At 33.2% G+C, this 25971-nt stretch overlaps 1 protein-coding gene across 36 annotated transcripts in view; it reads right to left on the bottom strand.

Moving 5' to 3' along the window:
- Positions 1-25971, bottom strand: part of ZBTB20 (zinc finger and BTB domain containing 20) — a 780933-nt gene that overhangs the window by 732727 nt on the left and 22235 nt on the right. For 16 of the 36 annotated variants that reach the window (XR_008957295.1, XM_057306652.1, XM_048215025.2 and 13 more), the window contains one exon: positions 5458-25971. This exon is cut by the window's right edge. The exons of the other annotated variants lie outside the window; for them this stretch is intronic. The gene's annotated coding sequence lies outside the window, so the exon portion shown is untranslated. The remainder of the gene's footprint in view (positions 1-5457) is intronic. 36 annotated transcript variants of the gene reach the window in all.

The following is a 25971-nucleotide window of genomic DNA, read 5'->3' as shown; positions in this document are numbered from 1 at the left end:
CAAAAAACCCAAGAGTATAAAGCCACCCTTGCAACTATATTTGTCTAGATCCTATTTAAACATAAAAGAGAGGATAACATTTTCACTGTTTAAATGCTTTGGTGTTTTTGTTTGTTTGCAATAGTAGCCATACAGTCTTCATATACATACATCCATCTACCAGAAAAATTACATAGCCTAGAACATTTGTAGTTTCCTGCTAGTAAGTTTTTTCTAAGTTTTAATTTGGTACCTGAGCAAACTGACAACATTGCTTTAATTTTCTCCCAGTTGCATTTCATTTACTGGAAAGAAGCTCATGCTATAAAAGGAATTTGCCAACAACAAATCACAATTTGATTACAACAGTAATTCAGAGAACATTTCTGAAAGGAAAGGTAAAAATAGCAAATATCCAGGCTCATTTAGTAAAAAACTAAAGGCTTCTAACCATTAGCTAGAATTAAAATTTAAATAATTTAAATTCAAACCTGGTTTTTAAAAAGTTTAGATTAAGAATTTTTGATGAACAGAACAATAGCATTATGTATAAAATTCATAATTATTACCATTTTTTGTTTCAATTTATTGGAAATCTACTTAATTTTCAAAAACTCCAAATTCCATTAAGTAGTTTTATATGTATTGAATGCAAATCTTTACATTAGTTTCTTAATATTGTAAGTTTTCAAATAAATTCTTAACATTTTACACGTATAACATAAGATATGTACACTAAATTCATCATACCTTGAGACACAGAGGTATTCAATGCTAAATTACTTCTGATATCATGGAGGTAAACACATTATGCTATAATGACCACCCTTTCCATCAGTTTCAAAGATAAGACTGAATATTCAGAAATTAATAATAATATCTTCAGTTTCCATCTAGTAACTGGGTGGGCCAATGAATTCAGCCCTTGCTCCTTGTCCCAATATTTTTATTTGGAAGTCAGTAGTTAACTTTCCCTGAGTTAAAGCAGGTATAAAAGCATCGCATTGGTTAACGGAACTACAAAACACCCCCGGCTGGAGTTTCACTTAAGTATCAAAAGACTCCATAAAGGCAAGCACCATGTCCTCAAGCTGATCACTTTCAAGTGAACTGTAGAATCACCGAAGGCTGGATCCTAGAGTAGATGACAGGTTATGAAGCCAAAGTTGAGCATAATTTGCACACCACTTAATTATTATTACAGTTGAACAGCTAGAGTGGCAGAAAAGCCCTTTTTTCTTATGGGCCCTTGAATGTTGTTCCCAACATCTGTTATAGTGGTTACTACATACATGACAGTAATGATAGATGGCATTATTTCTTCCCACAGCCTCAAAAGCTTGCCTTTGTTGAAATCAGAAGTAAAAGAGTTCAAATAATATAATTTTGATACAGTAAATGTAATTGGCATCAATGTTATTTGATGATTAAATGTATAATAACTGTTACCGGAAAATACACAAATTCAGGCATTCTCTAGAATTTCTAGATATAGATATTGCCCTTGGGTTTTTGATAAAGAATTAAAAGGATTTTACTAGCTATTTGACATTGACTATAATCTCAGAGGATTCTGCAAAATGCTAGAAATTATTTAAGAGTTGGAAATGTATGAAACATAAGTTTGAAAGAAAATTGTAAGTTTCAAGTTTGCCAAACACCTAAGAATCCTAAACGGGATTTGAAAGTTTGGAGCAAAGAAATAGCCAGTGATGACTCCTGAATCATTATAAATAATACCTAATGATTGTATGAGGTTCTAAAATAGCTTATACAATATGAAAAAAAATCATTTAAAAGAGTTGATTTCTAATTTAACAATAACTCTTGTATGTATGCACTTGCTCAACTGCTAGTGTTTATTGTCCTTGATGAAGATGAACTATTCCTATTGTGATATTTGACTTCTGTAATTTGCTTACAATAGTTAAACACAGCCATACAAACAAAAATACTCAGATTTTCTTTTCAGCTCTATGCAACCTTTCATGCTAATAAGATTCTCACTGGTTAAGGAACTTGGGATGTACATACTATTTTACTTCTTTCGTACAAGTTCAGTATATATTCCCCTGAAAAATGTAGTTTGTTAAAATACATTTCTAAAGTGGCCTCCAAGGCAAGTCCGCTTTAATATCCATTATCAACTTTTAGACCTAAAGAGGCTACCCCTAGAACTGAAGAAGACTGGAACTAGCAGCATTCAAAGAATGTCAACATCAGTCCTTCCTTTGCCAGAAAGGGTCACTACTTAGCAATAGTAGCAATATGCAACTTCCACACACCTTGCCAGGCCCTGGGACAATACATTTGCTCAGGGTCTGAACTTGGTTTCCTGCATGGCAGCATGGCCAGCCCCTACTCAGGCTTGGGCAAGGCCATGAACACATCCACTGATAATTTCTATATTTATAGACAGCCAGGACATGTGTAGATAATCACACAATTGGATATTTATGAAGTGCCAGATTTTATGAATACGGGAATTTGTTAATTAGCACAAGGACTAATCATTAAAATTCAAAAATAGATAAATAAACAGGAATGCCATTTATTTGTTCACATTTCAGGGGAAAGTATGCAGCTGTGATCCTTTTGATGAATGTAGGCTTCTGGAGAAAAATGTGAAGAAGAAAAGTATCTGCAAGTTTTGAAATCTTAATTAGTAAAATCCAGGAAATTACCATATAGTCTTTATATTAAAAATAATCATAGTAATTCTTCCCTTAACTTAAAAAAAAAAAGTTTAAACCAGCATATGCTTAGCATTTGAATTATACTGTCTTGCTATTCCACTGTTTTGGTCCTTTTCAAGAAGCCAAAGCTGATTTTTACCGGATAGAAGTTAAAAAGCACACACACGTCACTCAGTACCAAATTGTTTTAGCTACAGGGCATGGCAAAGCATGAAATAACTGCTTTAGAGCACTTCCTCATGTGGGTGAGTTAGATAACTGTCCGCTCCAATATTAAAATGAAACCCATTGTGACCTGACCAAGACTTCGGGGCTCTCAAAAGAATTCATGTGCTGATAGGACAGGCCCACCATAAGCAGTGAGGCTAGTTAATGACTTTTTCTGGCACACTATAGCCCTCCTGTGACACAAGCCTTTCAGCTTCCCAAAGCCCTATAAGTTTACTTATGCACATTTTACAATGTCCTGCAGTATTTAGATTGTGACAGTCCCTCCCAAAAGAGGCCAAGATTACTCTTCATACTAAAAATATTTTAAATCTACTGAAGGTTAAGAATTATAATGCAAAAGAAAAATATACATATTCTAAAAATCAAGCCAACCATAAATATGACTAAATTTTTACTTTCTTTTATTCTTTCTAGAAGGTTAAAAGAAATTTTCATCTTCTCCTAAAAGCCTCTCCATTTTTTATTTGTTTCTCATTAACATAAATATGCTTAACATGAAATTTTTTTAAATGACATATCTGCAAAGAATCTGTGATTTCTTTACCCATACATGTGTGAGAATATATACATACATTCACATATATGCATATAGATATCCCCACATGTACATGTATACAGAAAAAGAGAATTGTTGATCAAGAGATACATCAAAGATTTCTTTTGAAAACAAGGGTAGAATTTTAGATAGTCCTCACAACGTTAATATAGAAAATGACAGGTGCATGAGACATGTACACTTTTAACATGTTAGTTTTAAAACAAATTTTGGGGTCAAGAGTTTAAAATGGAGAAAATCACATTTGAAATACCATATACTATGTACCCACATTAACACACGCTTTCATTAGACTCCCCCAAAAGTTTCCCTTTAGATCTTTGAGGGAGAAAAATCTCTGACAGGACCTGAGTGTACTTAGTATTTGTTCTGTTCTTGGTCAAAGCTGTCCTTTCCAGCTTAAAAGACACTTTAGGCAATAGAAGCAAATTAAAAGTCTCCAAATAAATTTTTTAAAAGAAAGGGGAAAAAAAGACTTTTAGCAGCAAAAGTTCACCACCCTCTTGGAATAATGGATTTTTAATAAACATTTTACTAGGTCTGAACCTTGAGAATATGTTTGGGAATCTGCTCTAGCGTCCCAGGTGGCTTAAGAATATTGCTTTATGGACTTCTTTGTGTTGTCAGAGAGGCCTAATGGAATTAAAAAAAAAAAAAAGTCTGCCACTTCTATTAAATAAATAATTTATTACGAAAAAGGTGATTGTTATTATCAAAGATCCCTATAGATCAGCATCCATTTTTTATCATTCCTCCTGTATATGCTCAAAACATCTGCATATCTTACTATCTGACTTAATTTTTATCAAATGAATGGCAGTTTTACTTTCCGACAAATCCAAATAAAACTCCATTAAGAGTCCATTTCGAATGGACCTATTTAACTACTCCTTTGAATTTCGAAGAACACTGTTCTGGGAAAACTGTTCAACAATGTCAGCTAGTTGTGAAATGCAACTTTTCCCACCATAAAAAAGAAAAAAAAATAAAGGAAAAACAAAGCACCTCAGAACTATGTTTGAAATAACAAATCCATTATTTATAGTCCCCGAAATGTTAAATGAATACTTGCAGTTGTTGCATAAGATGGCCTGATACACTTCATAGCTTCCACTTCATAAAAAGATGGCCAGCCCCCACCTCTCCCTCCCCAAGCATAAATAAACAGTAACATACTAAAAAGAAACTGTGCTAGGATAAAAACTGTTTGTTAAGAAAGTTTGCATTCTTACTAATCCCAGTGATATCCCTATAAATGCAAAAGTCCATCTGCAAAATAAAAGTTACAAAACAAGAGTACCTTGTTCCTTTTAAAATCCACCCCCCAGATGTAATATAGAAGAGTGTGTGATGATAAAAATAATTACTAGATTCTTACCCACCCTCAGTGACTACCCCTCACTTTACAGCCAATGCCATCAAATAAATATGCTGGCAAAAAGTACTCAACCTGCTTGAAGGATTTAAACTGTAAATATGGACTTTAAACTTGAATGTAAAACAAAGAACAAGAGTCTCACTTTAGTAATACCCGCACTGGCACTGCAGCTAAAACTCATTGGCACATAACTAACAAAACCCAGTTAGCAATAAATAAGGACAACATGATATATAGACAGACAGATGGAATTGCATAAACAGACAAGAAAAGCAAAGAGACTAACAAACATACGGAGGGGTTTGTTATAAAAGAGTGAAAGATACTGATTTATTTGGTACTTTAGTGAGAAAAATAGGTTTGTTTGCAATTATTTTTAAAGTAATTAAACTGAATCACAAGGGCACACCCTTAAATAAGTAGGAAGAAAATTAGTAGAGGCTAGGCCTCCTATAAATGTTCCAAATTTTAAGCTAGCAACAGCTCTGTCAAACTTAAATCTGGAAAATTAAAATTCAAGGAAGAAAGAATAAAAGCATTGGGGGCTAAAGGAGATGATAGGTAGAGGGGGGATTGAGGAAGCAGGATTTTTTTTTTATGAAAGTTGTCTGCCCTACCTTCTTCCCCAGCGCTGAGTTTCTCTTCTCATAATCGGTGTCTCCCTGGAAGTACAGTGTGAGTGGTAATGACTGCCTGCCTCCCTAATGAGTCCATTTTCCTGCTCTTGATGTTGTGTATATACACACACTGCAACCTACCTTACAAACCACAGAGACGGGAAGAGAGAGAGAGAGCAAGAGAGAGAGGGAGGGGGGGCAAAGAGGGAGAGAGAGACAGAGACAGAGCAAGCGAGTGAGAGAGAGAGAGAGAAGAGGAGGAGAGAGAAAGAAAAACAGAAAGAAACAGAGAGAGAAAGGCACAGACAAAGCCCTCCTACCAGACAGCAGACAGCCCTCCTTCCCCTATCCAGCAAAAGGCAACTCGTCTAATGCAGCAACAGGTTCAGTATTGCCAGACTAACAGAGTGAAAAAGGTATATTCTCTATATCATTACTGCTTGCAAATAAACAGTTTAAGAGCAGCTGGCTCCACCTTCTTTATTTATGCTCCATTATGAGGAATGTATTGTTTCAGTTCTGGCACACAGTACATGTAATTATCATAAATACATTTTTGCATATTAGCAGGAAATAGTGCAATGCATAGCTTATTTGTGCAATCTTTTAAATTTTTTTTTAATGTGAGAGAGTGTCAACAAATCTGCTCTGACAAAAGCCTAGTAATGATTTTAAAGTCAGAGGCAGTCTTAAAGGAGGCTCTGAAAGAAAGACTCCATACAATAGGAAAACTGATCTCAGACAAAACTGATAACTGCAAAGAAGAAATCATTGCTCAGTAAATAAATCAAGACCATATGCAAAATTGCAGACAAAAACAGAATTAAGTTTAATTAAGTAACTAATAGACTAGTACTCTAGAAGAGACAGATTGGTTTCTTATTTGAAGCATCTATCTGTACAAATATCACAATGCAATGTACTCTGTGTGAACAGGTGCAATGCATATAGTAGATAATGTTACAACAACAAAAATAAATCCCGTAAGGAGCTTCTGTCATAAGCAGGACAAGATTTCAGAGAATATGGGTCTGAAATCATAGCAGAAACCCCTTGTTCTTTTATTAGGAGGGGAAAATAAAATTAATCAATGCTTCTAAATAAACCTCCCTTAAAAGGAAAAAAAAAAAAAACCTGTTTTTCTTTGTCTGATACCTCTAACCATTTTTTCATTTGCTAGAACCAAAATAATGCTGGTATTACACTCCCCACCACATCACGTGATCCCCACCCCTTTTCCCCACTTCCAGGTGCCTTTCTCTCCCATAAGTGATATATTTGCAGCTACGGAATTACAAACATCAGAAAACAGAACAAGTTTCAAGCTCTTCTTGTCCCCCAATTTTTTAAAACTAGACTCTGCTTGTCTACCTAGACAACCACCTTCCTTAAAATATTTCTGTACAGTTTGGCTGTGTGTCATTTAGACGGGACTTAGGAACATCACAATAGAGGATAAATATTCTAAAGAAAATTTACATAAAAATGAAAGCTATGAATGCATCTGACCCATTCAAACCCTGAATCTGAGCACCAATAATTAATTGTATATTAAGTGTATTAATTTTAAAATCATCCCTTTTATATGGTTTAGTGTTTTACCATACTTCAAACATTAGAATGTGTTCCTTTGCATTAAAAAAACTGTATTATATAAGCATTAATTCCTTCCCTTAAAAGCCAGTTTTTAGTTAATAAAATACAACTTAATTACTTCAATATATAACTTACAGATCAACTATATCTTCACCTGACTCACAAAAATCTTTTAGAAAATCAGTTACATCTTGGATCATGCTCAGAACAGAGATCAGTATTGTTTTAGCTGTTTCAAGAGTAGATAACCTATAGCATAGAAATGAGAAGATGATGTCTAGCCACACATTGCGTAAAATGTCCTGGGAAAATTCTAGTAGGAAACCAAGATTCCAACCCTCTACTCTCATTATAAACCACTAATTCCAAATTCTCAGGTGCTGCAATAGTGCTTTACCCCCCTCAAGGATGGTTGCTTAATAAAGAGGGGACAGATAACACATGAAAGGGGATGCAATAAAATAAAGGGAATATGCTTTGGGTCACACGTCTTAAGAAAAACCTTTCTAAAATACACTTAGTGTGCCTGAGGTACCAGCATGCATCTCGCCCCTTACTGCTCAGCCTGGCAGTTCTGTTTTTCTACTATTGCCCTATTGTTTCTCTAAAGCCTTATTCAAATGTTTGAAGAAAAATGCCACTTAAAAAAGCACACAAGCCTCACAGTTTGACAGACTAATTCGAATTAGATATTACTATGTCCTGATTTTTAAAATAAGGTTCTAGGTATTTTTGTTTTGTTTCATTCTGTTTTAACCCAAGGAGAATAAGAAGACATTATTTGAGTTCTACCAGCAGGAGTCAAAAGGAACGTAAAGGACCGTGAAAGCTATTCACCTTTTCTAAACAACAACTAGCTAGCTGAATTTAAAAAAGAAAAACAAATATTTTGGCTTAGTGAAAAATGCGTAACACCTCAACGCTTTCTCTGTACCTGCACACTTTACTAGATTCCAAGCACACTAAGTGGCACATTCTTGGTACTTTCTAGAGTTCAAGATACACTCTTCTTGCTGGGACAGGAGACACATGTATTGAAACAATAATCCTAATTGACTATCAGAAACAATAATCCTAATTGACCATCAGACTCCGGAAGTTATAGTTATTAAATTAAGTGGTTTTGTATGTTGATATGCCATGGGGCAATTTCATCCGGTAGAAAGATCCTAGTGGGAGTTAAAAACTGGTTTTGGTCAAAGCATTGCCACAAGCAGTTTGTATACCCTGCACAAGCCATGTAACCGTCCTGAGTTTTCATTTCTTCACATAAAAAAATAATAAAATTAAATTTAAAAGGAAAGAACTTAGTGGATAACATAATAATTATGATGATGATAGCTAATGCTTAGGTGCTTACTATTGCCAGGCCCTCTTCAAAGTACTTTTCATTAACTCATTAAATCCTAGTGACCCTATGAAGTAGAGATTATTTTTAGTGGCACTCTAAGGTAAAGAAACAGAGAGGTTAAGTGATTTGCTTGAGGTCACACAGCATAGCAGTAATAGGATTTGAACCCAGCCTGTCTGGCTTAGAGCTCATGTGCTTAATCCCTGCACCCTATTCTCTCCCAGTATCTAATGACAGATAAGGTCCCATCTATCCATAAGATTCTGTGCTTACAAGTCAAACCGAACACATCCTGACGACTTCTCATACCTCACTTAATACGGTATAGTGCAAATTTGCTCTTCTAATTTACAGAGTTCTCAATACATTTAGTGTTAGAGTCTAGCAACTCTATTTAAAAGTTTACATACTCCATTCAATCACCTTTGTTTCCAAATTTCCATAAATATGCGCTTCCATTTGCTTGAACTGAAAAACAACCTATAATCAATAGAGCTATCAATGTATAAAGCCTACTTGCATAATATATAGTTCCCATAGATTATTTGTTTAAATGCCCTGTGTTTAAAAATACAAACAAAATTAAAAAAAAAAAAAACCTACATAGTCCTTAAAGGTTCCTTAGTTCAAGTATCCAGTATCTAATACTAATGCAAATAATTGTTTAAAGAACTAAATAAATAATAAATCAAATCAAATAAAAAATATCCTGTTTCCCAATAGCCTGACAAAAGCATGGAAAAAGCAAGGATTCAATTATAAATGATTTGTAAGAGATGCTGAATAATACCATCATTTGATTTTATACACTTGGTTTTAACTTTGAATTATTTAGAGATATATTCTGAACACGTTGATACTAATGACTCATTCTGCAAGAAAGAATTTGCCCTTGCTCTGATCTTTGTGCATTAACGAAACGTGGATTGTGTGCCCATTATGTGCCATTCACAATACTTTGGGGTGAAAGAGAAGATAAAACATATGACATAGTTCATGCTTTTGAAGACTCCACAGGTTGGTGGTAGACAGGCATGTAAACAATATTGGTGTAAGCAAATAATCTTGCCACTCCATAATGTGATATGCCATGTAATGCAGTACCTTAAACTCTGTGCTTCTCCCTCAGAAAGCTAAAAATGAAATCCAACAAAATAAATATAAATACCTAAATTCAATATGTGGCTTATGAAAGATGTGTATGTGCGTGAGCGCAAGGAGTAGGGAGATGTCCTGAGGTTAGACTGGAGACAAATGTGGAGCATGGGGAGGTACTGAGGTTAGATTGGAGACAAATAGTTTATTCTCTAGCAGTGTGGTTTATAGTCCAATTGAGCCCACTTTATCCATTGCCCCCAACGTGCCTAGTAAAGTGTCTTCTACAAATACACAGTACATAAAAATCTTAAATGATTGTGGAAATCAGTGATAGCTATTAACGTGGAACATGAAATGTCATTAATTTTAGAGTTATAGAGTACTTTGTCAAATGAATACTTCCAAAAGTACACGAAGGGTGAATCTTTTTTTTTTTTTTTAATTTGGAAAGAAAAAAAGTCAACCAATTTCAAAAGCATTTACCACTATCCCAAATATAATTTTGCCAAGTCCTTTTTCAGGCATCATTAATATTTTTACATCATGTGAGGCTAAACAGAAGAAAATGTTGAAATAGTTTAAGATTGTTCATAAGAACATTCCCAAAAGAAAAAAGCGGAGTAGTTAAAAAAAAAAAAAAAAAAGAGTGATGCTGCAATGAAGGACAGAACAGGAGTTTCAGCCCCAGCACATGGGTGGAAAAGCAAAGACTGGGGTTAATGGATCAAAATGAGTAAGTGCTATACTAAGTACTGACTATGTCATAAAGTCAATTCTGTGCGGCATAATTAGGTAATATCCTTAATTTGGGTTATCTGTTTTAAAATTGTATCCCATTAGTCCCAAGGAAAACTAGAAGAGATTGTAGATAAATCATAGTTTACCAATAGTAGGCCAGTAGTATGATCCTTACGTGGGAAGAATGCATTTCAATTCTAGTCAACAAATACTTAAGTTATAAACAACAACACAAAAACATTACATGAAAACTACATCACTGGGAGTACCTTTATATGCCCTTTGCAGTACTATCTATAGTCATCTGTCCTTTAATATGCCTCCCATTACCACTGGACTGAGGGACCCACTAGAACAGGGGCTCTATTTATTAAGTCATGACAGCCTACTATCTGGAAGAATACCTGAAACATAATTAAAGCTCAATAGAGTTTTCTTGAATGAATGAATAAAGGAATGAAAGGAATGAATGAACAAATGAAAGAAGCAATAATACATGGAATTTATAAAACTTGGTTAATTAAAAACTTTAATAAATTTGAGTTTTAAGGATGATATAAACCTCTAAATAGCATTTAAATGTTTTTTAAATTACATATAAAGCATATTCTTACTTTAAGATCTTGTGAAAAACAAAAATGGTTTTAACAGACCAAAAAGTAATACTCTTAAACTTTTTTCTGTGTATGAAAAATTTCATAATAAAATGTTGGGGGGCAAGTATTGCCCTATAGCTAGCAGAATTTTAATTTGCATTATCTCTGAGAAGAAAATTCAGTTTGCCTTCACATTTCATGTACCCATTATTTCTTTCGCTTCTATTGCAAAAGTGTTCAAGTTGGAAGTTGGCCCTAAAATTCACCATAGGAGAAGAACTGTCCCCTGTGAAGAAAAATACCTTGGTAAGCTGGCTAGGTTCAGAAAGTGGGACCTGAATAATTCTTCCTGTGGGGTCAAAGTGTGCTGCGTAAGAAATTAGTAACAATTTGAAGGTAGGGGAGCATAGAGATAAGAGAGGAGGAGGAAGAAAGGAGAATGACAAGAAAGAAAGGTGGGCAGTGAGAAATTCCCAATATCAAGGTGGCCAAAAGATTTTTTTTAAGACAGTGATGCCTAATATTAACTTACAAGATATTTACATTTTTGCGATGCAAGTCTTCTCTTAAAACCTTCTGGAAAGCTTGATATATTGTACGGCTTTGTTTAGTAGTGTAATGAGGAGTACAATGATGGAAAAATGAAGGTATGCCATAAAATCACCCATACGTAGCTCTTATAAACATAGAAGCCTCTTAATGGAAGAGACGGGAGTCCAAGGAGTGACCAGCGGCACTGTGAATAGTGGCTAATAAATAGTGAATGATGAATAGCAAAAGTCAAAAGTATCTTTACCACAGAATTATTCAGATATGGATATTAGTCAATCACCTTTTTCCACAAATATACAGGAGAAATATGGTCATATGGAGAAGAAACATAGATAAATGTCTGAATTACAATTTTGTTGTAATTTCATTGTTGTTACTACCTCCATAAACTGATCTTAAATGATATGAATATCTTCAGAAACATAGGGGAAGAGAGTACTTTCATGACACAATAAATTTTGAATCAAAGGATTAAAAAACATAAAAATGTCATTCGTAATATCTCCCTGGCTCTAGAAAAATGTACTAGACATATATACTACATGAACTCTTCCTGCTCCCTACTCAATCCTCTCTCCCAAACAATCTAGGACAGTGCTGGCAACTGTCTTTAAAGTTTCAACACTTACAAAATAATTTATTCATATGCACAGGCTATATTCAATACCCAAGGAAAAAGAAACAGAAACTATCGAGTGTATTCTATAGGAAAAATAAAAGTCACATAGAAGATACATAGAAGAGGCATCTTAATTGCTATGGCTGTTATTCGTCCAACAGATTGGTAAGATCCCCATTGTCCTGCTTGGTGATTCTATATGTGAAACTCAGTCTCCATATTCTTCCTATCTACAAAAGCTGCTACTATTTGTAAAGATTCAGTCTTAAAAGTTACCACTACTAGCTGTGTCAGGAACTGTGCTTAGTGCCACATACACTGTCATTTAATCCTCCCAACAGCCTTGTAAGAAAGATAATATTAATGTTTTCATTTATAGATGAGGACACTGAGGCCCAAAGTCTCATAGCTAATAGGGTGGTACAAGTCAGGCCTAAAATCAATCCAAATGGAATCAGGGAGGGATAAAGGAAGGGGCTTGATGAAACTACTGTAAAAATTTTCTAGAATAATAAACTGGTGAGATTAGGAAGAAATTTTGATAAAAGACTAATGATGGGAAACAGGTTTGAGAGCATATGGATTCTCCAGATAATTTCAATACGTTATTTAACATATATTTGAGAATAATCATATTAACTATCTCAAAGTTATCCTTTAAAGAAAGGATAATGAAGAAAAGCAGCATATAAACAAACTTCTAAAGTGACGAAAGAAACATACCATGAACCAGTTTGATTAAAGAGTTGGAAACATTAATAACAATCTGTCCAGTAATATTGAAGCCAGTTATTAATAATAGAGTCAGCATGATAACAGCCTGCTAACTCCTCTGAGGCAACAGGCCATAGGGATGATTCAAAATGGGTAGAAACAATATCTCTAATTTTTATTTAAGAAAGCTCATTTAGCCCCAATAACGCATAGGTTTACAACCATAACCTTTTAAACATATAAGGACACATCAAGTTTTTGGAAAACAATCTCTATAAAATCTCCATCTTTTTCATTTCTATGAAGAACAAATACAGAAATATCTCATTAATCAGAGTACATAGATATATAGATAGAATAGACTGTATAATGTTTTACAGGATTCTTATGAAATAGAAATATTGAAATGAATTATATTTTGTTTTAATAATTATATCAGGTATTTCAAAATTATCAAATTATCAAAAAATTCTATTTCATGTTGAAAATCCATAAATTTAGACTTATCACTAAATTAAGTAAAATGTCCTATGCTATTTCAAACTGATGACATTATGCTACTTAAAATGTAATAATGGAACCTTTCGCAACACAAATAATATTCCCAACATCTGTTAAACCTATGTAAAATATGAACATAAAAGAAGTGTCTCACCAGTTGAGGAAATAGTTTTATTAGTAATCAATAAGAGAAGAACACTGCCCCTAATTAAATCTGTATTAATTATGAAAAGAGCTATGAAAGAAATGAATCATCATTATGGAGTTCATTTTAGAAATTTAATGGTCTGGGACTCCAATACACACTTCTTATGATGTCATATCTGCAATTGAAATAAACTGAAAACCACTCTAATATTTTAATAAAATTCATGTGGTTTTTGCCTAAAATAATTCAACTTCACCTAAACTCTCTCCACCAATAAATGCATTAATTCAGTGTGCCATTAAATAATTAATTTGTGCTTTAGCAGTTTAATCAGATATTAAAATGTATTTTACAATAAAATAGTAGACATTATGAAATATAATATTAGATATTATAAATGAAGCAAATTCTGAAGTCTTCCAGGTGCTACATCTTCACTGTTACTATTATTTTAAAAGTTAAATTAATAATTATAAAGAAATAATAAATCAGAGCAGATTTTACAAAGTTGTGGGTGATATACAAAATATTTATAGCTGATAAGTCATGGGCATAGACCAGTAAGAAATGTCACTGTAACTAATCAAAACAGATACTGGCTGTAAATAAATGATACAGTGCCAGTGTTTACTTCCTGAGTAACAACCCTAGCTTTAGATAACAAACCAGAATCCATCTTCTAAAACAAGTTAATAAAATTTGAAGATGTAGTTTACTACTGCTATACTCTAGAGCAACGGATTCTCCAATTTTTAAAAATTATATCTTCCATCATTAAAAATATTTGAAGTCTACGAAGATCACTTATCTATCTGTTGGTTCTCAACTCCATTCCCACACGTTCCATACTCTTCTGTGGTGCAACCTGAAAACCACATTTCCCACATTGCTTTGCCAGAATGAGAAGCACTGGCAAAAGATCAAAGAGATTTTTTTTTTCTCCTTCTGCTTTTGGAACTAGCAACCTCGGCAATGGTGCTTCAGCAGCCTCTGCAGCTCAGAGCTCTTGGGATCTGGCTCTTAGGACTGCTGATGGCAGCAATGGTACTGCAGTTGCAGAACAGCAGCAAAGCTCTAACAGCCCTGGCAAGTACAACGGCATCGGTGGAACTGTGGGCTGATGGGCTCTTGCCAGGGCGGCAGGAGTGCGGGTGCCTGGCTTCCTGCAAAGCAGTGGCAATGGTGATTCCAACAGCTACAGCAGTGGTGCTCCAGCTGCCTCAGCAGCACCGTGCTTATCAGCTCTGGATAACAAAACTGGCCCGTGCTTTCCACAGATATTCGTTGCTAAGTATCACTGCCACCTTCTTTCCTTTCCACCAGATTTTCCAACACATTTGCAACCAATTCTTTGGGTTAAGGTCCCCCTATTTTGAGTCACTTCTGTTTTTCTGACTGGGCACTGGTTAGTACAAGCCCACACCTCAATATATATAATTATTTATAAGTTATAGACATAGACTACCATGTTACATACATTACAGAACATATGAACAGCCACTTTAAAGGATGAGAAAAGAAGAAATAAATGATATTTTTTAATGTTTTAATTTTGTTGTATTTATTAGCAATTTTAAAATATTTTTGCCCTCACTAAAAAAATTTTAGAGTAATTTGGTTAAATATTTACCATTCTTTATATCTTGGCTTGGTTTTACACTTTGTAAAATAGTCATTTGAAAATTTGGTTATACATTCAGGTTATTGTGATACTTGCTGTAATGGCCATCATGGTGGGAGAAAAGCCTCACAAAATACTAGTTCCAAATGGAAGTAGAGCATCATTGGCTGCACTTATTAAGTCACAATACTCAATTTGCAATCCCAACCACCAATTACGTAAAAGATTTTCTTGAACTTTGTCTAGTAAATTTTCATCTTTCCAGACGTCGGTTGTTCTTATAAACTAAAAGGTATATGTAGTATTTTCTTAATTTTTTAACAAAATAATTTTAAAACCTAATTAAAGGTTTCATTTGGAAGATTTAAAACAAGTTATAAAATTCTATTCCAAGCTTTAAAAAGTATTCAGATACTGTTTTTATACAGTTTTTCAATTATGCACAAACTAGAGTTTTACAATTGCATTGGTTTTGGCAACAAAATTACATTATAATGAAAATAACTACAAACATTCAATATGAAGATGTTCTCCCCAAAAGTGATCAAGTATGTTTCTTTTTTTCCAAAAATGTATGTTAGAGAGCATAGTATAGTCAGCCACCTGTCCGACAGAAAAGGTCAGCAAAATTAGAACTCTTGTCATTCTGTAAATGAAAAATGCATAACTGTCATGGATTTCATATTGCTTCCCAATACTCTGCCACTGAATAACCAGTGAAACTCCATTCACGGCTATTCTCTGTCTTATTACAAAGTATTGTAAAACTTCTACTAAAATTTTAAGAATCTTCCATATTTGATTCTGTGTTTTCTACTAGATTGTAAAGTGTTTGTTAAAAAGAATTTAACCACATCAATAACATCCTACAGCACTTGTGTGTACTTTTGACTTTAACTGATGTGCTAAAATAGCTTGCTCATAAATGATGAGCAAATGAATTTCATGTGTAGAAGTACCTCTCTAATCTTAACCAGAAATCTTTTCCACTTTACCCAAGCCATCCACTCCAAAGCTCCAAAACTATGTTAACATGGTTTTTTCCAGAATGCATTACTTTACTTAGAGTATTTTGATGTCTAACAGGTATTTCCCCCAGTAACCCTTCTAGTGATTCATTAAAATGTAGTTCTTTGTATTAGTGAAATACAGCCTAACAAATACCATTGGTTGAAATATTAGAAATATTGGTACTTTCATTTAAGTAAGTTTCATTTCAGTAAGTCTTTTTTAAAGATTTACTTTTTAAAATCTTCAGCATTGTTTTCTATGCATCTTCTTTTTTTTAATGTTTTTTTATTATATTATGTTAGTCATCATACAGTACATCCCTAGTTTTTGATGTAAAGTTCGATGATTCATTAGTTGCGTATAACACCCAGTGCACCATGCAATACGTGCCCTCCTTACTACTCATCACCAGCCTATCCCATTCCCCCACCCCCTCCCCTCTGAAGCCCTCAGTTTGTTTCTCAGAGTCCATAGTCTCTCATGCTTCATTCCCCCTTCTGATTACCCACCCTTTCTTTATCCCTTTCTTCCCCTACCGATCTTCTTAGTTCTTATGTTCCATAGATGATCTTCTAACAGCATTTGCTGACAAATTAATGTGATATAGTTTGTTGCCCCTTATTTTTTATGCATTACTTCAGCCACTTTGGCTCAGGGTACATTATACACTAAGGGTGAGGTTCATCCTTAATGAGAGTGAATACAAATCCACATTTCAAATAGACTTCTTGATCGTTATTTTTGGCTGACTTATTGTCAAATATGATTCATTCATCATTGTCTTTACTTCGTAATATAGCTGACAACATGTTCATAACATGTATTACAGAAATTCTTGTTCAAATATGCTTGACTATAATTCCATCTTTATTCTATTTTTTTTTTAGTCAGTTGTGTTTTGTAAGAGTTAGTTTAGTTAAAACTGTATAGTTTAGTCTGTGACTTCTCATAACAAGGCACAGATAAAATACAGTACCCTCAAATCAACTTCCATTCTCCCTTCAGGATGCTTTGTATAACATACAATGCATGTGAATGATACTTTGACATTGCCAGCAACAACTTACACACTAAACATTAGTAAACTTTAACTAAACATTAGTAAACATTAACCTTTGTTTTGTTAAGTAAAAAATACCCATAAAAATTTTTATATCTTCTCAAACCCTAATATGTCCCCTTGCATATTTCCTAGGGCACATGCCCACTATTTTTGAGACCAATGTTCAACAGGATGGGCACTGGAGTCAAATCTGAAAAATACTGGCTATGTATCCTTAAGCAAGTTACTTATCCATGTCTTTGTATAGTTCATCTATAAAATGAGAATAAGAATAGCTATCTCATAGAATTGTTTTGATGATTATATTAGACTGATAAGAATAACAGATAGTATTTGTTGAGCACCTACAAAGTGGAAAGCATTACTCAAAGCCCACTGAATGTATTAATTCTTGAGTACAGTCTCTATACATAACAAACACGTGATAAAAAGTTAGTTTTCTTCCCCAGGAAAGAAAGAGATTAATTGTACAAAATCAAGAGTATTTATTAGGGCAAATAGAGTTAGTTGTTTACAGGCTTATCTGTTCTATAAAATTTCAAGTCTCCTGGAGGCAAAGTTATGTTGTAGCCATCCTTATATCTTAATAAAGTGCAAAACAGAATGCTTTGAATATATTAAGTGCTCAATAATTAAATAAATGTTGTTGAATAAATGTACATAGGGTGCCACCATAACTTGCTGTTTATTGTTTGTAAAAATTCGGGCAACTCCATTACTGACAGAAATGATCAATCAACTGCACATGCATTGCAAAACATGCTATTGTTTTTATACATACTCCATTATACCTTTGCAGTAAGGGTAACACTCTCCAGAGCTTTTGAAAATTCAATAACCCTTGATTATTTGTATAAACAGATGTAAAGTAAGGTATTGATAATCCAAAAGTAATTTCTACTTGGATTTTGAAATGTGTTTCTATATTTATGTTAGACTATGAATATGCCTAATGTTCTTTACAAGAGAATGCACTTGAAACAAAATAAGCTACACTATGAAAAGCTGATTTAGAAAGAAGTTGAATGCAATTCGGTTTCTATGATCCTACCCCTTTACTTAACTCTTCTGTGTAACCTACCACCACTTTGATTACTCAAACTACATGGAAGTTTCCATTTCTCAAACCCTCCCCAGAGGACAAGGAACATTTAAATGTTGATTTTCTTGGGGATATTTTCTGTATAAAGCAGGCAATTCTCATCTGTGAATTTGAAATCATGACTGCCTAGGTATTACAAAAAATCAATGAAAAGACATGAAATATACCATTTGCTTCACTAAAATTAAGATTTTTCATCTTTTGTAAAATATTTTATTCATTTGTGAAATGCATTATAAACCACTAATGTTCTTCATGACTTTTTTTTTTCAGGTAAGTGACCTGAGGTAGAGAAAAATCAGCTGGTGATATACTTAATCACATATGAAATCTCACAAAGTTCTCTACCCAACTCATAGTGCTGTTATAAAGAAAAAATAAGCAAATCATTTTGAAATATTTAGAGAAAGTAAAGGAGCGAATAATAAATGTAAGGCATCACTGTATCTTAATGAGAACCTGAAAGATTAGCTTTTCATCTTTCTCTTAATTATTCATGAATGGTACACTCCATCTCTAAGTGTACAGACAACAGAGTGTTTGGGTAGAAAGAACATGGGTTTTAAAGTCAAACAAGCCTGGGTTTGAATCAAGCTTCCACGTTCACTAGTTCTGACCTGAAATAATTCACTCATTTTCCTTGTATTTCAGTTTCTTCATTAGGAAAAATTGAGCAAAAATATTCAATAAAAACAGATATAAAGTGTTTGACCTGTAGTGAAAATTCATTAAATGATAATCCATTTCCTCTTTTTATTCCTAAACCAGAGGTTCTCAATTTTTTTTTATTATGGAACTCTTCTAGCAATGATTCACATGAACAATTTATATTTATCTGGTTACCATGTAACAGCTTAAAACAATTCTTCACATCAACTATTGAATTTAATTTTCACTGCTACCCTATGAAGTATTTAGATATTATCCTAATATTATACAGTAATAAATTGAGCTTCAAAGAGAGTAAATAATTCATATAAGATCTTGCATGTAGTAAGTTCCAAATTGAACCTTCACCTACCATTCCATCAAGGCTGGTTACCCAATTACTGAAAAAAAAAAAAAGTCCTAGCTAGAACTAACAAAAAGAATGTTTTATACTAAGAAAGTTAAATCTAATGATAATACATATTATTAAACTACTTACTTAGGCCCAAAGTACACTACAGATATAATCCCATTTTTAACACTAATGGTTCTAGTGGTGCAGCCAAATATTTTTGTAAAACTTTTGTAACACGTTCCTAGAAAATAGCTTTTTATGAAAAAAACAGTGAATTAACAAATATACACCTATATGAAAACTTACAATAGCTAGTCTGGTTGTTCAGGGTGGAGAATGACTTTCAAATAAAATTTAGAGTGTAATTTTATATTTTTCAGTAATACACTAAATTTCCTCAGTAATCAATATATTTCTTCCTAAATGACATTATAAGATGAATACGTTCTGGGGATAGAATGTACAGAATACTGATTAAAGTTAATAATACTGTATTGTATATTTCTAATTTAGGAAGAAAGTACATCTTAAGTGTTCTCACCACAAAGGAAAAAAGAAAAGGTAACTATGTGAGGTGACAGGTATGTTAATTACCTTGATTGTAGTTATCATTTAACAATATATACATATATTAAATCATCATATTGTACCTCTTTTTAAAAAAATCATGTTCTGCAACCTAAATATGCATAATTCTTATTGTCAATCATAACTTATAAAGCTGGGGAAAAAATTAAAATAGTAAAAAGTACAAATAATCTTTTTTAAAAAGCTGTTGTCTCTGAGTACTGAAATCGTCCACTTTTTTCTATACACTTTTCTATATTTTCAAAACGTTCTGTGTAGTACATATATTATTTTTGTAGTTATAAAATATCTTAGTAATTACCTACTCATCCAAAAAAAAAATCCCACAAAATAATATTGGAAAAATAGCTATGTCTAAATTGGGTGGGCCGTTAAAACAAGATCACCATTTCACCCAACCAACTCTGAAAGTACAGCTGATTAATCACTTGGATATTTCAGACTCTCAAAACTACACTTAAAGACTCAATTCTTTAAGCCCTTACAGTCCCTTGTGTCTGTTTCTTGTTAATTAGGAGGAAATAGAGCATAAAAATTAAAGGTATGTGGGTTCTAGATTCTGACTGCTTAAGTTCAAATCCCTACTACTTTAGACAAAGACCTTAATTTTATTAAGCCTTTTTCCCTCTTCTTTAAATTAGGGAAAATAAAAGTACCTATAGCACAAGGTTTTTCTAATGATTAAATTAAATAACCCAAATATTGGTAATAAGTAACATTTATCAAGCATTTTACCATATAATGAACACTGCTAAACATTCTTCATATATATTATCTCATTTAGTAAACACAAAACCCTATAAGTAAGTACTATTACTATCCCTTTTATAGATGAAAAAAGTGAGGTCCAAGGTCCCATAACTAGTACACTAAACCAGGATTTATCCAGCAGACTAAATTCAATAAGCTCAATGCCAGGCACATAGTAAGCATTTAATAAATCTTGGCTTGTGTTTTGTGTTTCTTTCTACTTTACCTGAGTGTCAATTTCTTATTTAACAGTTCTAAACTGAATGAAGTAGCTCTCAAATACTGCACTTTCAGGATTCCCTGTTCTTACCCTACTGAACACCATCATTCTAAAAAAGGATTTTTAGGGCAGTGAAAATACTCTGCATTATATTATGATGAGGAATATATAACATTGTACATTTGTCCAAACCCACAGAACAACACCAAGAGTGAACCCTAAAGTAAAAAGTGGACTTTGGGTAATTATGATGTGTCCGTGTAGGTTCATGCTTGGTTAAAAAAAAAGTACTATTCTGGTGAGTGATGATAATGGGGGAGGAGGCCATGCATTTGTGGGGCAGGGGTATATGGGGAATCTCTGTACCTTCTTCTCAATTTTACTGCAAACCAAAAACTGTTTTAAATATATAAAGTCTTCAAATGTAATGTGGTATCCTGAACGGGATCCTAGACCAGAAAACGACATTAAGTAAAAAATAAGGAAATCCGAATAAAACATGGACTTCACTTAATAATAATGTAAACACTGGTTCATTAGTTGTGGCAAATATACCATACTAATGCAAAATATTAATAAAACCTGGGTATGGGATATATGAGAACTCTGTACTATGTTCTCATTTTTTTCTATAAATCTAAAACTGTTCTAAAAAAGTATCTATTTGAAAAAAAATTCAATCAAAAAAGTCAATGGAAGTTGTTTTGGGAATATAAACATATAAGATGAAGACTTGAAGGGATGTGACCACCAGGATGCATTTAAGTCAGACGGGCAAATGACAGAGTGTCAGGGCCTTAATCTAAGAAAGGCATTTTTTTTTAAAGTAGTTTTGAATGGTTAAAAGTCCCCAAATGACAAACTAAAGAGAAATTCAGATTAGAAGGTTTTAAAAAGTGAAATAATTACCCAGAGTCATCAAGCTAGTTCATGGAAAGCTGGGACTAAAAACTATGGACTCCCAATCCAGTGCTCTTTCTACTGTAACACAGTAGTCATCAAGCTAGTTCATGGAAAGCTAGGACTAAAAACTATGGACTTCCAATCCAGTGCTCTTTCTACTGTAACACATTACATGTTTGACTTAAGGCAATAATTAGGTAAACTGAAGGGAAAAAAGCAACAAAATGGAAAACCTTTGAATGAGACTCAAGTATTCTTGTTAGTATGGCAAGGAACAGCCACAAATGGCTTTAACAAGAAGAGAAACAAAACAGACTAGACATTTGACAAGGGAAGAAACGTCAGAATTAAGGGGAAGTGATAGTAAGCTCCCTTGGTGGTTTCAGATCCAAACTTTTGCCTTTCAGGTAATAATTCAAAGCGCTTAAAGCCTGGACTGACCATACTAAATAAAATAAATTATAACCTGTTGAGATAAGGTCAATTTTATAGTCTGTACCCTGAAATTCCTGAATTCATATCTAGTTCTAACTGGGCAACAAACTCATTGTTGGTTGGGCTAATTTGTTTTATTCTTCTGACTTTTTCTGACTGCATCTAAAAAATATATTATGAAAATTTTCAAGCATACAAAAATAACATACAATGAAGGAATTCTCTTGTACCCATTATCCAATTTCAATAATTCACAACATTCTACCTTTCACATTTTGCCTATTTGCCACCACCACCTATCCCCCCCACTCCCCGAACTGACTGAACTGATTTAAGATGAAGAACAGAACCACCTTGGGAAAAAAGAAAAAGAAAAGATCAAGCAATATTTTCAGTCTGTTACCCACTGAGACTTAAACCAGAAAGGTTCCAGATTGTGAGGCAAATAAAAACAAGCCAGGGACAATAAAGTGAAAATCTGTTAGAAGGATAGTCTAAATATGTTAGTTGACAATCAATGGAACTATTGTCTATGTGGAAAGAGGTATTTTAAAGAATTATTTTCTGACTTTTTTCAGTTTGACACAAAGAAGTAGGGCAAGATGATTGTATAGCTTCACTGAGAATATAGTTTCTAAAGATGAATTTAGATTTGAGGAACACAAAGTTTGATTTCATAATGTTTACATTCACACAATCACAAACCTTCCATTTCCAATAAGCACCTATACAAAGAATAATTGGCACTATTGACAAAATTTCAATATCACCAAGACTCAGTTAATTTTGAAAGTTCAGTTTATTTTTATAAACATTTTATTTCCCATGAAGTCTCTGTGTGCTTGAGTTATTCCATTTTTAGATTTTTTAATTTTTTAATTAGAATATAAAGTGACTTTGTCAAATTCAGTGGTCTTTTTATAATCTTAATGAAAGTACATATTTCTGGACCCTGGAGGACTCTTCCACACATTAGAATTTCACTTCAGTTTCTTGTCTAAATGTCGAAGACAGAGACTATTAGCAGCTAGCTGTGCGGCAAATACAAGTACATCTAAAACATCTTCACTGAAAAGAAAAGATGAACAACATTATCCTGAACTGTTTCAATTTTCATCATGAAACAAAAGGCAAAAATAGGCAGGTAGAGATGGGAAATGATGAGAAAAGGGAAGTTAAAATGACATAATTAGCAAGGTCCAACTGAAGTTTTAAAGCATGTATCTAAATATCAAGATATAGGTGGGTGTTTTGGCAGGAAGCGTGGGGTGGGCTGGACAATGAGAGCGTCCACTGTCTGAGTCAATAAAGCTACACTGGTTTTGAAAAATAAGTAAATACATACGTAAATATCAAGATACACATTCTCCTCAAATTTGAACCCTCCCAATTGACTTTAGATTGCAGATGCAATGAACAGAAACTAATTCTTTTCTCCATCTTCATTAGCAAAATGTTAGCATGTAGCTGTTTCTTGCTCTCCATTCTCTCTTAAACTATAAAAATTTCCTCAATCAAAAAATTCCTTCCTATATTTCATATAAATTAAGTTTTATCTCTGTACATTTCTGAGGATATCCTTAGTTCTCTATAGATTTTAATTCATTCAAAAGTTGCACAACCTCATAATGGTTTATATGCCCTGCCTTCCCAAAAAGTCTAAACTGAGGCTTTTCCAAAGAACATTTGTTTAAAAAGACCATCCACATATTGATCCTATTCTTCATTCTTTCTGACCACACATCCTACAATTGCTATGCATTCTAATATATTTCTGCCCCTCATAGGTTATATCCCATTTTACTCATCTCAAGTGTCCATTCCATGCTGACAATCACCTTTCCACTCACATAGCTAGATCACTTTCCAACTACTGCTTACCCCTCTAAATTCTGCTTCACTACACACTAATTTCTAATACCAAATACCCACTCCTGAGACAAAAATATATCAGTTAAAGGTCAAGTCCTAGTAATTTATCTCAAAATTCCAATCATCATGAAAAACATGTATGACTTTCCATAAAGTTCTAACTCTTGCTCCTTTCTAAATGATCTGTCATAGGCTAGTTCTGTGTACTGTCCTATCCTACATTTCTCCCTGTTGCATCCATTGTGACTCAGTGAAGGTTCTTGCCTCCGCTTTCCTAAATCTACATCCCCCGAAGATATCTGGCCAGCACACAGTAAAAATTATTAAAACTACCATATATCGGCTCTTTGTCACCATGTCTTAATATTTTTGAGCACCTATTTTCATTCCATTACATAGAAACTTCTTTCTCCTTAACGTTTGCCTTTCACATAATTTAACAAATATCTAGAATAGCAGATTAATAGTTGAATATGTTTTCATATATGAGTTACTGATAAAACATGATTATTTACCTATCTGATTGTATATTTTTATCTTAAAAATCAAAATAGAGACAGAGAAAAGGAAACAAAAGAAATACACATTCTAGAAACACAAAGGATTAAGAAGGGAGACAGATTAAATTGTCAAAGAAGTGTGTCTTTACTAGAAACATTAAGCAGAATATTTGTCAATCCTCTGACAAATACACCACTGTACAAGCTCTGGACATCTGAGAAGGGAAAAAGGCAAATGAGTAAGATAGCCAAAGCTAAATTGTTATTAATTCATTTTTTATAGGTAATGTTTTTTATATCTTTTAATGTGGCTTACACTGGAGTTGATTTTTGTACCTTATGTAGAGGTTAAAGTGTAAGTTGTTCTCTAAAGGGTTAAAAATCATGATTTTTCTATTCATTAGGATACCCTAAAAGAAATGAAAAGACAAGCTATGAGTCAGGAGAAGAAATTAGTATCTAGAATATATAAAGAACTCATGCAAATCAATAAAAAGGCCCATAAAAAATTAAATGAAGAAAATGGGCAAAAGACACAAACAACTATTTTACAGAAGAGAAAAGACATATACATGTTCACAGCTTCATGGTCAACTAGAAAATGCAAATCATGACCACAGTGAGATATTTTTTATCCACTCAGGTAGCAAGAATTAATAAATCTGACAAAATACTATGGGTAAAAGAGAATATGGATTAACAGAGATATCTTATACATCACTGGTGAGAGTATAAATGGGTAATACAATTTTGGAAAAATAATTTGACTGTCTCTTGCAAAGTTGGGCAATTATATACCTTACGATCCAGCAATTCAAATCTCAGTAGACACTCAAGAGAATGTCTTGCAAACATAACCAAGAAACATACACAAAAATGTTTATACCAGCACTCTTCATATTAACAAAAAAATGAAAAACCCAAATGCCCATTAATTGCAGAAAGGATAGATATACTTTGGCATTGTCATAAATATCATATAAAAGTGAAAGTTAACCATATGAATTATAATTACTTACAAAAACATGCATGTGTAATCTTAATAACTTAATGTTGAGAGATAAATACAGCATATTAATATATTATTTAGTCACAACTTTATAAGTGGTATAGCTATATATATTGTTTTTTGAAAAAACAATGGAAAATAAACAAAAATTCAGAATGGTGGTTACTTCTCGTTGGGGAGTATCAATGTGAGTAGGGGAAGAGTATACAGATGGATGTAAATTGTTAATGTTCTAATTCTTTGGTTGAATCTTGGGTAGGTATTTATTTTGATTAAAAATAATGCATGAATGAATGTAATAAAAGAGGATAATAAATGGAACAATGACTTTGAATCATAATTAACCAATTCTGTGCACATTAAGTCCAACTGAAAAATGACAACACTTTAGGAATACTTTTCAAACTTTAATGTACATATGAATAACTTGAGATCTTATTAAAAATGAAGATGATGATTAATTAGGACTGGGCAGAATTTGAGATTCTGCATTTTAAGCTCCCACATGTGGATGCTGCTGGTTT

Source organism: Ursus arctos, unplaced genomic scaffold (genome assembly GCF_023065955.2).
Source record: "Ursus arctos isolate Adak ecotype North America unplaced genomic scaffold, UrsArc2.0 scaffold_4, whole genome shotgun sequence".
Lineage (NCBI taxonomy): Eukaryota > Metazoa > Chordata > Mammalia > Carnivora > Ursidae > Ursus > Ursus arctos.
This window is presented reverse-complemented; position numbering and strand designations above follow the sequence as displayed.